At 32.4% G+C, this 16,974-nt stretch overlaps 1 pseudogene; it reads right to left on the reverse strand.

Annotated features, from left to right (window-relative positions):
* Positions 1 to 4,804: 4,804 nt before the first annotated feature.
* Positions 4,805 to 9,175, reverse strand: LOC149770032 (guanylate-binding protein 6 pseudogene; annotated as a pseudogene).
* Between the last annotated feature and the right edge of the window lie 7,799 nt (positions 9,176 to 16,974).

Raw genomic sequence — 16,974 nt, forward strand, 5'->3', positions numbered from 1 at the left:
TCGAAATGCATATGAAAATGTGATTTCTAAATTTCAACATGAAGACCCACTCCATGATCTTCATGAATCTTATTTATTATATCTTTTAGAATCATACAAATAAATACATTATATAAACGATGGAAATGTATACCTTAAAACAATACTGCATTTTAATCCAAGTTTCCATTTTTGCAAAAAGTTGTCCCACACGTATAAAATTGTTTGCTACCCAACGTGTCAACTTGCCGCTACAATATAAATTCTCAAGGAATTCACCAGCGTATAGTCTGTTTCTAAATTCTTTAGTAATTTTTCCCCATCAGCAAGACGTTGTAAACATATTACATCTCATGCATTGTTGTTTCTCTTCCACATAATAGATTATTTTTTATAAAAAATGTTGAACTTTACTAACATTTTTACAAGATCGGTTTTGTTTGCTTAATATATATTGCCAATTATTGGCAATATTACGATTATTCTTTGTAAAATTAGCTATAAAACTGACCTAATTCCTCGACTGAAATGCTGACAGAAACGGTCCAAAGTAATGTGTTCGATTTATATTGCCCGATTAATAAATATTACATCTTTTCAACGCTGTGCGGAGAATAGACCGACATATCGCGAGCCAGGAAAACACGGAGGCGGTATCCCCTGTGTCCAAAATTAATACTATTTTGAACAAAATATTCTGGTGACAATTGCCTCTTTTCAAAAGGTAACCATTAAGGTATTTTATTTTCTTCAATCGGTCGAATTCGGTATGAGTTTTGCTTGAATATTGGAGACGGAAATCTTAAGTTCGCAGAAATGCCCGACAACAGTTTACTGCAATACTAAGACCAACGGTAGTCACGGCGATGATTCCACAAATAGCACAATGACCAAACACACGGGTTCTTATTTCATGAGCAAAATTGCTCTCATTGTGATTTTATCTTGTAGTTTTTCTTCCGCTTTGATCTATTCCTAATGTCAGTCACAATGTGGGTATATTATAGTTATTTTAATAATGTTATTACGAAGTTATACAGCCTGGTCTTCAGCAGGTTCAAGAAGCACATGCATCTCTAGACACGTATTCTTATTACTGGTATAACTGTCATACGATCATATAGAACCGAAATATTTCTCTAGTCTTTTATAGTTGCGTCCCCTTTAACGTGAATAATGTTAAATGTCACTGAGGTGTTTTTTTTATTTAGCTATATTTAAGCAATCAAGATGTGTTTGGTTAACCGTACGGGGCAATTCCTGTTAACTTTTCTGAAGAAGGATTCATTTTGACCTCGCAATTATTTTATAGTTTCGACATTTGCTTTGATGCATGGTCAGGATTAACGTCGTGATGTAATATTATTTGAACTTATTAGTTTGTGAAACCTTTTACTAGTTTTCCATTAGTGCATCAATAACCCTCATTGGACCACCTTCACCATCCAACACCATCAGCTTATAAGAGAGAATCAGAAAAGTGCACGTGTAGTTATTGGGAGCAGCCGGCTTAATAACACATGCATTAAGGTGCATATCTACAACATACTGTTTAGCCATGTCTAACGAAAAGTAATAAATCCGATCCGACCCAGTGCAATCCTTTTGATCAATCTTTATATCTGTGTCAACGTTTTGAGCCCTAGCCATGAATGACTACACTTTCTGATATGCACCATGGGCATGATAGTTGTCGAAGTCAATACTTTATTAGCTGAATTATACACAACTTGTTGGTTTTCACTCCTGTTTGTTACTTAGTTTAAGATCATTGAAACAATATTATTTCCTTCGTCTTGCATTCAGTTTTCTTTGGTTTCCAAATTTCTTACGACTTACGTTCGAAATTCATTTTCTCTATGCTAGCGAACTTTATATTGATTTCCTTGCAATAATAATGTGCGTCTTGTGCGTGGATATCTGCTTTCAAGACATTATTCTTAGATCCAAAGCAAGATCGTCGAAAGGCAGGACATATATCCATCCTGCTTTCGACCTATGAATATGTTCTTTCTTTTGTCGTCTTATATTGTGTCGAGTTCTTCAGTTATATTATCTAGCTTTCTTTTAATTTATGTGTTGCTTAGGTTGATTTCTCATCCACCTTTAGTATTATTTATTATCTCTTCACTTTTTATTCTCTTCCCCATCAGTTTTGATCCAAGTAATGAGCTACATCAGCATTTTACAGCAGTATCAGTATCATCTTTACCTTTTGCATTTATTCTTAATCATATTTAAAACTCAATCTAGACTATTATGAACCTCATTTGCTTTTAAAAAGCTCTATATCATAAGCAACTGTCGAGTTATATGAACAGACATTTTACTTTTATAAGCACTATTTATTAGCATGTCCGAGACTGGGCAATACTCAAGTCACAGGATATAGAAGTATGTTTCAAGTGCCATGTAAGTTGCTTATGTTCTGGATGCACATTATAACATATATTGATCAGTATATTTGTTCTACAAAGTTGCTTTAGTCTGTAAAGAATGAAATAGCGAGAGGGACGGAGAGAGTGTGCAAGAGAGAGAACAAACTAAAATGACACTTGAAATGTCATATGAATATGGACAGATGAAGGAATTGCTGCTATTTTAAGATGGAGTTGATCAAACTTAACAAAACAGTTTAAAACTTACATTTCTCAAACTGTTCTTTGCTAAGTTTAATAACAACTTTCACTGTTTTTTGTTTCAAGATATCCTGTTTACTTTTTATGTTTGCATGTAGATTTCTGTGCCACATTAATAATTATTGCTTTAAATGCGTAATATTAGTTATCGACTAGCTATAGGTTAGAAGGCGTCGATTCAGATTAAAAACCCGGCAACCACATGCTAGATGTAAATCTTGATTACTATTGTAATTTCTTCATTATTCTATTATCTAGGTATAACAAACAAAACTTCAATACAATTTTGTTTGCAGGTTTTCACAATAGATCGTTTCCCAATCAATTATTTCAAAGTCTTTTTTGGTTTGTTTATTGTCCCAATATAGTCTGTGCCACACCTGTGTTGACAGTAATAAGAATTGATACTTAAACAAGATAACTCAGATATTTCCACTCAATAAGTTTGCATTCTGCTTCATATGTTAACAATTGCACGTTGAAAACTTACACGCACGTCACTAATTATTTAACATAATGTTTCAAAACGGTCAGTAATCTGATTTTAACTAATTTCAATGAAGTTGAATAGATCATATCATATAATTTAGACTAATTTTCTTTCCGTATGCATAGTCTTTAATTCTTTGTAAAATGAACTCCACATATTTTTGATCTGAATAACTTCCAATTATGAGATCATCTGCGTTGCTCTAAATGCAAGCACATTTATATCTATTAAACAAACAGCCAATTTGGGTTAACCATTAAAAGATTAAAGGAGAAACTTAAAAAATAAATGGCTTTGAAATGTGAAAATTTAAGATATATTTAACATAAGACAGCGTATTTCAAACTTATTATAACATCTTGACATGAAAGAGGAGAGCAACAAATTAAATTAGTTTATAACATAATACAAGGCATTTGTTTCCACTTTAATTCAAAGAAACAATATGTAATTTAACATTTTGTTTCCTATCAGTATATTTTTAACTGAGAATGTGTTTAGGTTGGATCATTGATGACAAGAATGTTTAAAATTAGATTTCGGAAAGATACATTTGTGTTTGGGAGAGTTGAAGAAGAAAAATCTATCATTGAGTGCATATTCTTTGAAAGCAGAGCGTTGCTAAAATATCTATTGATATCGAAATATTCTCGATCGGATATAATTCTGAGATTTGACTTGCGAAATCGCTTTGTATGCCTCCGATTGCTATTATTAATTTATGTTTGCATGCACATTTGTCTGTCAAAAACATTTGGCTAATAAATCCCTTTCGATATGTTGTATGCAGTAAGTATGCCGTTTATTTATGAGCATTTATGATTTAAAAATAGGGTTGAATGGCATACGTTTCTGACATAGCTTCATTTCGCATTAACACAGTGCATGTTCTAATGGCTTATCAACGCGGGCCACTGAACATCAAGAACAGAAGTACATAATTTAGAACAGTAGAGCAACACTTCCGGAAAATTCATGTTGTCAGACTAAAGATTTCTATCAAAATGGCAGCATAATTCCGGAATTGGCAGAAAATTCAACAAGTGTTATCTGAACAGATCTGACTCCATAGTTTGTAAATAATCAATTATAAAACCTGCCTTACAGTGCGCAATATATTTTATACGAGAATCTGCACTTTTGTTTTTTAAACAACTATTGAATTATATTTTAAGGTTTGACTATATATTTATCAGGTGAATGTTTTTGTATATTTACATGACAAAGTTGACCTTTACTTAAGCCATTTGTATTAAGACAAGAAAAATAGTTTCTGTATGAACAACAGCTCATTTGGCCTACTGGATAGAGCGTCCGCCTTGGATGCGGACGGTCGCGGGTTCGAACCGAGACTGAGTCATACCAAAGACTTATAAAAATGGTACCAACAGCTGCCTCGCTAGGCGCTCAGCATTAAGAGGTTAACGTTAGGACTGGTCCGCCTGGTGTCAGTATATTGTGACCTGGATGGGATATAGTGTTACATATCTGCCACAGGGCTAGACATAACTCTAAGCTGCCACACTGCAGACATCGTAGCGATAAGACTGAGTTCTTTTTTAAAGCTACGTTAAATATCCTAATCAATCACTCCACTTTTTTGTTAAATCAAAACAAATATTACAACTACGACGGGACATACACAGTGTGATGACAATATGCGCTTAGAATGTCAAATTTGTTCGCATTTACCTACCTTCTTCACATCACCAAGTCCTTCTGTGTCCATTAGTACCAGGACCTGGTCTTGGTGTACAGGATGAGGACGACACCAGACCCAAATCCCTGTTGTTTCTGATTGAATTGTCGAACCAGTTGGAAAACATAAATACAAATTATAAAACACATAATAAAGGGATGGGCGTACATATTTGTTGAGAAATGGTAGATAAGAGGATGACTTGATAGTACAATGTGAACACTTAATGAGGGCAATGATGAAAAAGGAGAATTCTAAAATGTAGTTAACATATTTTAAATATGAAAAGAAAAGCCAAATGAAAACAAAACTCTTTCATCAGAAATACGCGTATGAATACCAACCAAATCAATGGTGAAATCAACGTCCCATTGAAAATATATTAACAACAGAAATAAATAAAACTGCAGAGAACATAACAACAACTTATTCGCCACGAAATAAATAAGCATAATAACAACAAATAAGCTACGAAATAAATAAGCATATATTATGTATGTATGTATGTATGTATGTATGTATGTATATATATATATATATATATATATATATATATATATATATATATATATATATATATATATATATATATATATATATATATATATATATATATATATATATATATATATATATTGATATAGACACAGGCATACAGACAGAGAAAGAAAGGTAATTGTACATAAAATTGAAAGTGAAAAGCAAATATCAGTACAAGAATATTCATATCAGTAAGCAATAACTGTATTAGGGTATAGTGTCAAAATAAACACAGAACGTATCATATCAATTTGGAAACTAAATTCAACCTCATAAATAATGAAATTAACTGAATATAATAATATTTTTTAGAAAATATAATCAAAAGAGCGTTTTACCGCGCATTGGAAATTGTAAATATATGGAGCCAAAGAATTAATAAAAAATAATAGAATGTGTAGTAAACCATATTAGGGACCTAATTATTAAACAACACACCGCAAATATCTCTATCTATCTATGTATCTATATATACACAGAGGGGATGAGAGAGATCTTGGATCTTTAACGTTTATACGACACAGTATTGTGAAAAGTTTATAAAAGAATGAAACATAGGTATACGAACATATGCCTTCCATTAAATCATAGAATTATGATGTTTAATTGACTTACATTGAACCAGAATGGTGGAGAGTGTAATATTTATAAACCAACAGAAGAAAATTGTAACAAGATAACCGGGTGGGATATTTCGGATTGACAACAGAACACGTTTTGACGACACATATATATGGTTTAATGTGGTGATTTATATGAGCAGTAGATTATGAAGATGTGTGCGTATTTATTATCCAAATATTGGATCTATTTAAAATAAAAACGCACAGTTTCAAAGATGGAAAAAAATACAAATAAATTAGTTCAGTAACACTAGAACACAGGATAAATGATTCACAAATGATTCAATAATGGAAAGATGAATATAGTTCACTCAAATAGTAAACAATGTAAGTTTTTTTACACATAGTAGAAATGTATTCGGTCAGGTAGCGAAATTATGTCACTAAACACAAGAACGGATATACCATTTATCCTTCCAGTTCTGAATGATACACTGGGTCTTACTAACCCAAAATTAGCCTATAGCTAATAAAATATATGTATGGAGATACACTCCGTTACCCGTGCAGCATATCCGCTCCACAGCTCCTACGAATCAATTTCACAACTGCTACAGACTCCGGACCCTCGGAATACTATGATCACTCGGAACATTAGACCCTCCGGACACTGCAAATATTAGACCCACCGGTCACCCTGGTCGTTTGACGGCTCTACAGCTGGGTCACCTTAGTCACCCTTGACATTAGACACTCCGGACGCTAGACATTAGACACTCCGGCACCTTAAACGCTCCGGACAAACGGACGTTTCTACACTCGGACAACACCGGACACCCCGGATATTCCTACCCTCAGACAACACCGGACACGCCGGATATTCCTACCTTCAGACAGCACCGGACACCCCGGATATTCCTACCCTCAAACAGCTGAAAATATACCCGATACAGTGTACTAAACTTGATACAGACATAACGTAAGGACGTTATACATGGTAAGTTATAAAGATTATATTATTATGGCAATTACAAAAAGACAGGTTCAATAGTAACCTAAAACTGCTTGATAAGACTATAGTAAACAATTCTTTAAAAAAAATGTAGCTTTACATTACCAATATAAATCCTGTACTACGTTGCAACAAGAATAAAAAAATGCACGCATTATGCTGTATAAAGAAAACTATATAACAAACATGCAAAGGTAAATATGGTAATACACTAGTTATCACTTAAGACCGAAAAATTACCTGCCCCTACAGCTGGAGTTGTGTGAATCCTTTAAGCAGGTCGCTTGCTGACAAAACCATTAGTATTGTAAAGACCCTTTACATGCAGTAACGTATTTATACCTTTAGAATTTTCGTTTTGCCGTATCGAAAGCACCTTGCATGTGTGGCATTGGACGAATCGTACTCACGATTTCGAAATACAATAGACCATATATATAATCACCCTCGGGTATCGTTGTACAGCCAAAAAAAACGAAACCCAAGTGCATGTATTTAATGAACAACATTTACACCAATCCGTGACACTATCTCGATAAAGCAAATATTGTAAAGATGCAAAGTGAGGTTGAAATTTACATCAATTAAAAATGGGAAGAATTGTCATTAAAATGGAAATTAAATATTCAAATTGCAACTAAAATATATTTCAAGCAACAAAACGACAGAGAGAAAAGCATAAAAGTGATGTAGTCATATACTGGATAGTGTAATATCAAATTGAAGTGAAAAGGATAAAGCAACATAAGTGTACAAAAATCAAGAGCAGCAAAAGGAAAATGTACCGAAAGTAAGGGCTAAGAGATGGGAGAAGGTGTACGCAGATTTAAGATAGATAAGCAAAAGTAAAGAAATCAAAAGAGGAAACGAAAAACGTTAAAAACGCTAGCAGTAGGAGATACGAACATGTCCTATATAAAGGAATATATTAAGTAATCCTAATACAAATACATTCAATCAAAACAATATACGGCAGGATGCTATTAATTAATTTTGTCGTAGTGTTGAACAAAATACTAACCTGAATTATCTAAGAAGAAATGTGATAATGTCGTAATCAACAATGAAATCAAAGTAGCGATGCAACAATGTAAAGAAGGAAAATCGCTAGAGTCAGTGGTCCTATATTCAGACTTTTTTTTTAACATTGAACCTGAGTTAGCGATTGTTTCATAAATGTTGTATAACAATACCTTTTGATAAGTACATCTGTGTCCTACCATAAAACAAGGAATATTCGCTTTGGTATAAAACAGAAAAAGGACAATTTTAAAAGGATATGGAAGGATTTGTCTTTATAAAATGAAGATGGCATTCTAGTATGTAAAATGTAAGCTACCACAAATACAAATTACTAAAATATTAAGAAGAATAATTTTATTTCATGAAAAATTTGATCGAACAGGAACAAAACATTAGATGGTGGATTGGAAGAAATATGGTTTGAGGAAAAATAATTCTAAAAAAGTAAAACAGCAATATTACAGTTTTTTCTAAGGTACCAATTTATAGGGTTATAGCAAGATTTATTAGCATTGAAAGATCTGAGTGACCTGGGTGTTCCTCCCTTTTTTTGTTTAATGTCAGAAATACATACACTTTGTAAAACAAAGTAAAACAGTCTTACAAAAAATACGAGAGAGAGAGAGGGAGAGAGGAAGAGAGAAAGAGCAAGATTCAAAATGATACAACACGCTTAAAAATGATGCAAATACGCAGAAGACTGCAGACGTTTCATTAAAGTTGGAAACTCCTTCAAACATTTTTAAAAATAATTTTACAATTTTAACATATCCTCAGGATCAGATTCAATCATTAATGCATGGAAAAAGTACTGACTGCATATTGGCGAGGTTGCTAATCTGATTTAAATAACGAGCAGTCGAATAAATTAAGATTGTTCAAAATATACATAATTTATATGGGAGAGAGACTCCCGCTATACTATAAAAGAGACGAGAACAAAGGTACTTAAATAATGACAATCAAATGAGATTCTTAAGACTTATCTTTGCTAACCCCTGCAAGTCGGTTCATGAGGTATCATTTGCCCGTTCTGTATAGTCCTGTTATCGTTACGATGTTTAGCTTCTGTTTAATTGACTCTAATTGGTTTATAACCTCTGAATTGACACATATTTTCCCACTGTCATCCGTGTAGATAATACACAGAGGTTCTTTAAACAATGGAAGTGAGTAATATGCCATAGTGTACTCAATAGGGAACGTTTGAAAACTACAACCTGCAGAAAAGCAATAGAGTCATATGCGAGCAACACTTGGCAGACAGTCCTGTCGTATATTTATCTCTCTCTTACCTGTTTATGCTTGGCAAGTTGTAAATGTGATTAGTGTCCGCAATATATAGAATATTATGGTTATCAGGGTACAAACTGCGCAAGCCCAGGTATTGATTACACTGTATTCACAAATAAACAGCAACGCTAGCTGCGATTGGTACATTATGTTAGAATTGCACTTTCCGTCAGACATCAGAAAGTTGAGTATCTTGGCTACATGTGAGATTAAGATTATCTTGACTACATTTGAGATGATGTTAATTCATATCTAGATCATGTCTAGTGTTTTTGGTGCTTTTTTAAACTATGGTACATATAACTGAAATACATATGTTGCGAATGGATAACTCTTACACCTGTTAAGGTCTAGCAGAGTTATCTCTCTCAAATGTTGTGAAGTACATGACAGTGTGACACAGGCATGATGAAGTATTATAGAAGGTACTTCGCATTTCGAGTTTTGTCCATGATTCATCTTTTCTTAGCATTGGAAATAATTCTCTTTTGCGACACTGTTGACGTTTCTATAGACCGTATATATGCGGAAAATATCAACTGATTAAAGTACAATAACAGAGTAAATTCTATTTATACTTGAGTTCAATGGATTTTTTTCCAGCAAATATTTAATTTCCTTTTTCAAACATCTATGCAAAGAGGATTTATATTATAATTATCCTTTTCTACATCAACAGCATGATAGATGTTGCTGGCTTCTGTTGGAACAACAGGAAACAAGTGCTCATTTTCATATAATAGCTGTTTAGTACACTCGTTTCCTTTTGTTGTAGATGTCAAAACTTCTGATTCAGATTGCTAAATATGTCAATATTATGATGTTTGGCTAAATTGGAGCCACCACAATCAGATTGTATGCCATCACTTACACCAAGACTATGTAGGACAGGTAAAATTAAATTTCTATAGACCGTAAAATTAAATTGAATGATCTGGACCATTTCTACCAAAAAATTTATTTTAATCTAGTTTGAAAGCAACGACGTTTCTTTGTCCGCATTCCAATATTGTTTATTACATCACTGAAATCACCTTCTTCAAAGGAATTGCCTCAGGAAATCTTGCGGACGCACAAATAATCTTAACAAGTATAGGTTGTCCGATTTAGTCTTAGGTAAAAGACCGACACAGTCCATCGTTATTCTAATGAATGGTAGCGTTTGATCTCTTTGATTCGGCTGTCCTAATTTTAATACATGTGACACGATCTATCTTGAAACATCAATCTTAAGTTTGATTCAGTCGAGATCTGATAAGTCGAATTGACTGCTCAATGTCGAAACAATTGCCATTTGAACAGAAAAAAACTCTTCCCCTACACCCATTAATTTCCTTCCACTCTCTCTATTGACTGTAACTCCAACCAATCTCATGCTTGCAAGAAACTCAATTCGTTTTAGAGACATCTATCTTAATATATTTATGTTTTTAAACAAATATTGTATCTAACTGCACAATACTTTTTAAAGCATCTTTGTTTCACAACCACATAAACAGAAATCGTTCTAAACTGATTTTTATTCATGCATAATGTTTAGACATATATACATGTACATACAGTATAGCAACAACTTGACGCAACAGTTACACGCGGGGACGACCACGACATACCAAAGAATGCTTTATTAGACCTGTCAAACTTAACAGTTACTGCAATATAATTTTAAAAATGTATATGCTAATACATTCCTCACCTCATTGACAGAGAAAGAAAATTTTTGACATCGGATACCCATCACGGACAGCATTGCATAAACAACCAAAATAAATACCATATACAATATATATGTTTATAAATATGTCGAGTTCGAATGTTGTATACTGCTTTTATATTATTCATCCGATTACAATTTAAGTACCTTGTTCACTCGTTATATCTCGAATGAGATAGCAGGTGTGAATTAGATATAAAAAAATACGTATATCTGCAATGCACACTTTCGTAATTCGCTTTTCCAAAACATGTAAATATTATTTCGTGTGTGAAAAAATGTAATCCATTTGACAGGAAAACGAGATATATGGATCGAATAATAGAACATTAAGACAATTGGGGTTAATTGCATAGGCTTATGATTAGCATTTGCAGTATGTAAACAGTTGTCTTCCTGCGATTAGAAAAAGAAAGATACTCTGTTGACTTGAAATAAACGTAGAATTTTCCGACTGTTCCATTTTCACTCCGTCACTCCGTAGATATATAACGTATTGTTTTAAATGCGGCGAAAATAAAATAGTGCAAATGAACTGGAATCAAAAAAATATTCACTTAGAAAAAGAACGGTCATTTTCAGTTTAGAATATGAAATGATTTCAATCGTATTTTAAAGCTTATTACAATGATATGATAAGAGAAGAGTACGTCTTCCCATTCTACCCGTGTCAAATTAGATTCAGTCTTTTTACTTGAAATACACATTATTCACATACAAGACTAAATTACAATTGCCTCGTTCCAGGTGTAGACAAATAACAATTCATGTTATAAATTACATGTGATGGGAGGAAGTACACGCGTTCATAATTTTAAATAGTATAAATAGCCCAAAGATGCATAGCATTGTTTTTACTAAATAAGTGAAATCGTCACAAATTACGTTTTGTTTTTTCTTCAGCGCATAATAAATGCAGATTCGCACTGCTTTTCTTTAATCACTACTTCAGAACATTTTCATGGATGATGAAGCTGGACTTTTATCGTAATTGTCATGAAAGATGAAAAGCTCTCTCATAGTTGTTTGGTATTAATCGAAGCTAATTGTCAAAAACGAAAGTTTCTCCTATGCAGGAAAGATGACAATACCTCTAAAGCACTGCAAACTTTTAAATCGCTAGAATTTGCAAGCCCTTTAACAAAAAATGATAAAGAAAGAGACATCATATTTCTGATCTTGTCAAGAAGATGACATTTTACAAATAAAACGATAGATGAAACTTAATTTAGGCATGTATATTTTGATTTAACCGAAAATCGTTGCGAAATACACATGTATATTGGACAATATTTAGATATAATAAATCAACTGCTTTTATGTGAATTCCAGGCAATGAAGAACATGTTCAAAAGTATTGTAAAGTTCTAACGGAGAGAGAAAGGCGACAGTGTATGTTCATTGTAAAAGGAAATTGGACGACTTTTGCCAATATAATTAAAATAAGTTGTTTCATTGTATTGTATTGCATTCATTGTGCAAAGGATAACACTCCATATCTGTACAGGAGTTCATATATCTTGCATTTAGACAGATAAAGCATAAATCAGATCTAAAAAGGTATAAACATGTCTGTTCCAAATTATTACAATAAGAAATACTAGTTTGCTTTTGTTTAATTTGTATTGAAAGAGGGATTTATCTTGGACACAGACACGGAAACACACAGACCTAAGATGTTTTAAAAACAGATTTAATGTGATTTAAGCTCATTTTCAGTACACACGGATGATATAATACGTTCACATCATTGTTTTTAACCAGTAGGATAGCTGTCCTTTTCTTCTTTTAAAACTATTGTCTTTGTGGCATAATTTGGATATGCCTGCGTTGCTTTTTTCCAGCACCATACACAAACCAATGCTAGAAAGTGTAGATGAACAAGAGATATTGATGGTGTAAAATATGAACAGCAGCAAATATCAAAGTTTACAAATTAGGTCTCTATAAGAATGATTTGGTATGAGTTTTCCGGAGATGCATACTCCTTCCATTTGTATAGCTGTAACAGGACGCGATATATTAATGATTAATTAAAGACTGAAATAATACTGGCTTGGCAAAGAACTTAACCACATACGTGCAAGTGTTATTTCTCCTCCCATTTGTGCTACAGCAATAATACAAATGACTATTTTTATATCGCCCGAGAAAGTTGTACACAGAGTTGGTAACTAAATAACATACAATGGAATTGAATTAATCAGGTTGTCATTCGCTTTAATTAATCAGATCGTAGAGCATATACGTTCAATGTCTGTATCAGTTTCACTGGTTTTTAAGGATTGTTGACATGGGTGTCATTGCATCATTAATGTTATGTTTATATCATTGTATTTATGTAGAGAGGATCTCAAATGGGTAATGATTTTATTTTGCATTTATGAAACTATTTGAATAATGAGCAGCTTTTGCGAGCCTTGGCTAGCAAGAGCTGAACATTATTCAACGACTTTCATAAATTTAATATTAAAACATTATACATTTGAGTTTCTTTTTTCATTTCAGTGGAAATTGTTTAGACAGAAAGAAGAATGAATAATTTCGTTCATTCTGACAGACCGTGCACCTTTCATTTGTTGTGCATAAAATATAGTCCCAAACAAAGTTGAACTAGTAAAAGTAGATTGTACTTTCTTACAAAGCATAAATCAAAGAAAAAGATTCCATCCGAATAAAGAGAACATTTGATAACGAGACAATTATTTTTCAAACAGAATGATCAATGCGATGTCATACCGTATTGTTTGATACGGTTCAAAGTAGGTATACAGTACATGTTTAACCAAAAATGTCACTTTCAGAACTAAATATTGCATTGTTGCGATTGTCATGTAAAATAGAATTACTGGATGCAGAAATTCCATATTTACTGTAATGCCTTTGTCACCGGATATTTGCAGCATTTGATTTTGAACAATAGACAGAAGACTTAAACATATTTCTTTTTGAGTTGGATTTGCATCCCATGTATACTACGTAAATATGCTGTGGTTGGATTAAGTTCTGTCAGTTAGGAAACCCATTTATGTCGACATTTTTCTGTGTACATAGGTGAGCTTATTTACTTCTGTAAGTTAAAATTTTAACTACGCTTGTATGCAAGGTTGATTCTATGTTACATATATACCGCCACCCCCACCCCACAACCAGCTATCAAATGAGCGATACCATTAGTTTTAATTCTTATTGGTCTTGTTGTCTTGTTGAGTAGTTTTACGCCATTTGTCTTATGATGATATTGTTATAAATGTCATAACAAACCTCTGTGGTGGTAACTTGTTCATGTTCAGACAGACGAGATAATTTTTCCTCAATCTATTTTTTTCAAGTCCAGAAGGAGGGGTTAAAAGGTGTTCCCACGATCGCAGCCAATCAGTAAAGAGAATACTGTACAATAATTTCATGGGCTTATTTGGACCAAAAAAATCACATAACGGGATATTTTCACATGTTATAATATAAAAAATATTAAACTGCACACACTATAGGCAAGTGAACCGACTGTGTGATAATTTTGTTTATCATTCCTTCTGGGATGTCTTAATGCAAACTGCGTGCATTTTATGTTCAAAGCTTTTGAATATGATTAGCTTTAGTTGCCTGGTGGAATCATACTCACAGTAAGCAGCATTCAGTACATGACAGTGCAAAGAACCAAACAACCATACATGCATACACGTACGTAAAATGCAAGAAATTACTAAACACGTACATTTTGTATCATTTCTCTTTTATGCTAACCCGTTTCAACATTTATTCTTATTTCGAGCAAGTGAAAAAAGATTTGGCATGAAACTGCATGATTTAATTTTGCATGTTTAAAACAGGAATTGTATATATGTAACTTGAAAGATATGAGTTGCACATAATGCTTTACTTTAAATATGTACATACCTCTTTACAGAGGTAAAATATATATTTCACACACATGTACAATCGTATATCAGGAATGTAAAACTAAAACGACAACCGATAACTATATTCATTTTTATAGATAGACCATGAAGACATAAGAATAGATTTACACATGTCTAACATAACTATCCTTTCGTGTCGAAACTATTTAGCTATTAAACTATTATATGTACAATATTTATAACAAAATAAACATAACACTTTCACGTATGTGTTCCTTAACTTATTCTGCAATGATAATGTATTGTTACGAAGAAATGCTTATATACTATGAAATCTAAGATTTAACTCACAATGATCTGTCATTACCATATTGTGTGTGGGGTGGTGGTGGTGGTGCTGCTGCTGCAGTAAGTTGAAAATATGAATCATTATCATTAATAACTGAATTTCTGAAATATGTTTCATTTGAATTTATTTATTTTTACTAATCAAAATATAGACCACAAGGCAAGGCAAAGGTGTTAACTATTTTGAAAGAAGCCAATATTGTAATTTAAAAACGAGGACAAAGAGAGAGAGAGAGAGAGAGAGAGAGAGAGATTGAGCTTATACGTGCACTCCATTGGAACTACTGACATAATATATGCACTCAAAGTGTACAGAAGAGAATAATGATGTCACATGAATGTCAAGAATGCACAATATTAATGACATGTATTAAATATCTAAATATTTAAGAGTACTTCTAACCATTTGAAGGTTTGGGAGCCATTCCAGTGAGGAGAGTTTGTCACCTCATTAAGAATGAATACAGAGCCGTCTTAATAAACAGGCTATCTGTGCAATTGGTTTTAAGCTCATATTCCATATTTACAGCTTCTAGATCCAATGTATAAAACAATTCATAACCTTTTTACCATGCTAACAGTCATTATATATGATATAAACATTATTAGTTCTATAACTGATCCTAATACAATTATGTCTTGAAGTCAAAGAGTTTCTGTAAAATCTGAGACGAATGATGTATTAGTAGCAAGCGCTCTTTTGAACCTACCATTATACAGGAAAGAGGAAAATCAGCACTTTATTCGGCAGAAAAAAAGAAATCCTTTCCTTTACTCAAGGTCATTTGTTACTAGATGCTAATGCTTACACTTTATTAAGATATTTTTTCACTTAAATTTTGCAGTTTTTGGACAAGAATCCAGATGCATTCTGACTCATATTTTCAGACACAGAATATGTATCCCTCAATAAAATTAAACATATCGAATACACTCTAACTGTTGAGACAAACTAGAATAATCCTGTTTAAAAAGCACACCATTTACCATCCTCGAGCAATGTGTAAATACTACTGAAACGTCAAACTAATTTATGAGTTGGGTACACGCGGGTACTGGATTATAATTTATTATGCTATTTCCAGTGACCAATTAAACGCTTTTATAGGTTTTATAAATTACAATAACGAGGTAATTACTATTCAACTGATACATTTTAGAGCCAATAGGTGGGGCAACCAATTTCAAGAGAAAGCTTGCAACCTATTCCGGTAAGAATTTAATATCATTCTCTTAAATAGAAGTCTCATTATATATATATATATATATATATATATATATATATATATATATATATATATATATATATATATATATATATATATATATATATATATATATATACGAATTGATTTGAGCTTTAAATATATATATAAATAAAATAGTTTGTACTTTTCAACGATTTAATATGGAAGTTTTGATATTGTCATATACGTCATTGAAAGGTTTGAAGTTTTGATTATTAACCTTCCTGCAATAATTAAGATTAAGGCTGAATAATATCCGGTTACTCTGCTTTCAATGAATATAAACACAATGATAGATTTGTCTTCTTTAATTCTCCCAAACACAAATGTATCTTTCCGGAATCTAATTTTAAACATGTCCTCAATAATAACCTACACACATTCTCAATTAAAAAATAATGATAGGAAACAAAATGTTAATTTACATATTGCTTCTTTCAATCAAAGTGAAAAACAAATGCCTTGTATTATGTTACAAATAATTTTGTCTTGTTTTTCTCCTCTTTCATGTAAAGATATTATAATAAGTTTGAAATACGCTGCCTTCTATGAAAGATATCTTAAATA

The sequence above is a fragment of the Sinohyriopsis cumingii genome, unplaced genomic scaffold, assembly GCF_028554795.1.
Source record: "Sinohyriopsis cumingii isolate HCF-2022 unplaced genomic scaffold, ASM2855479v2 utg002822l, whole genome shotgun sequence".
NCBI lineage: Eukaryota > Metazoa > Mollusca > Bivalvia > Unionida > Unionidae > Sinohyriopsis > Sinohyriopsis cumingii.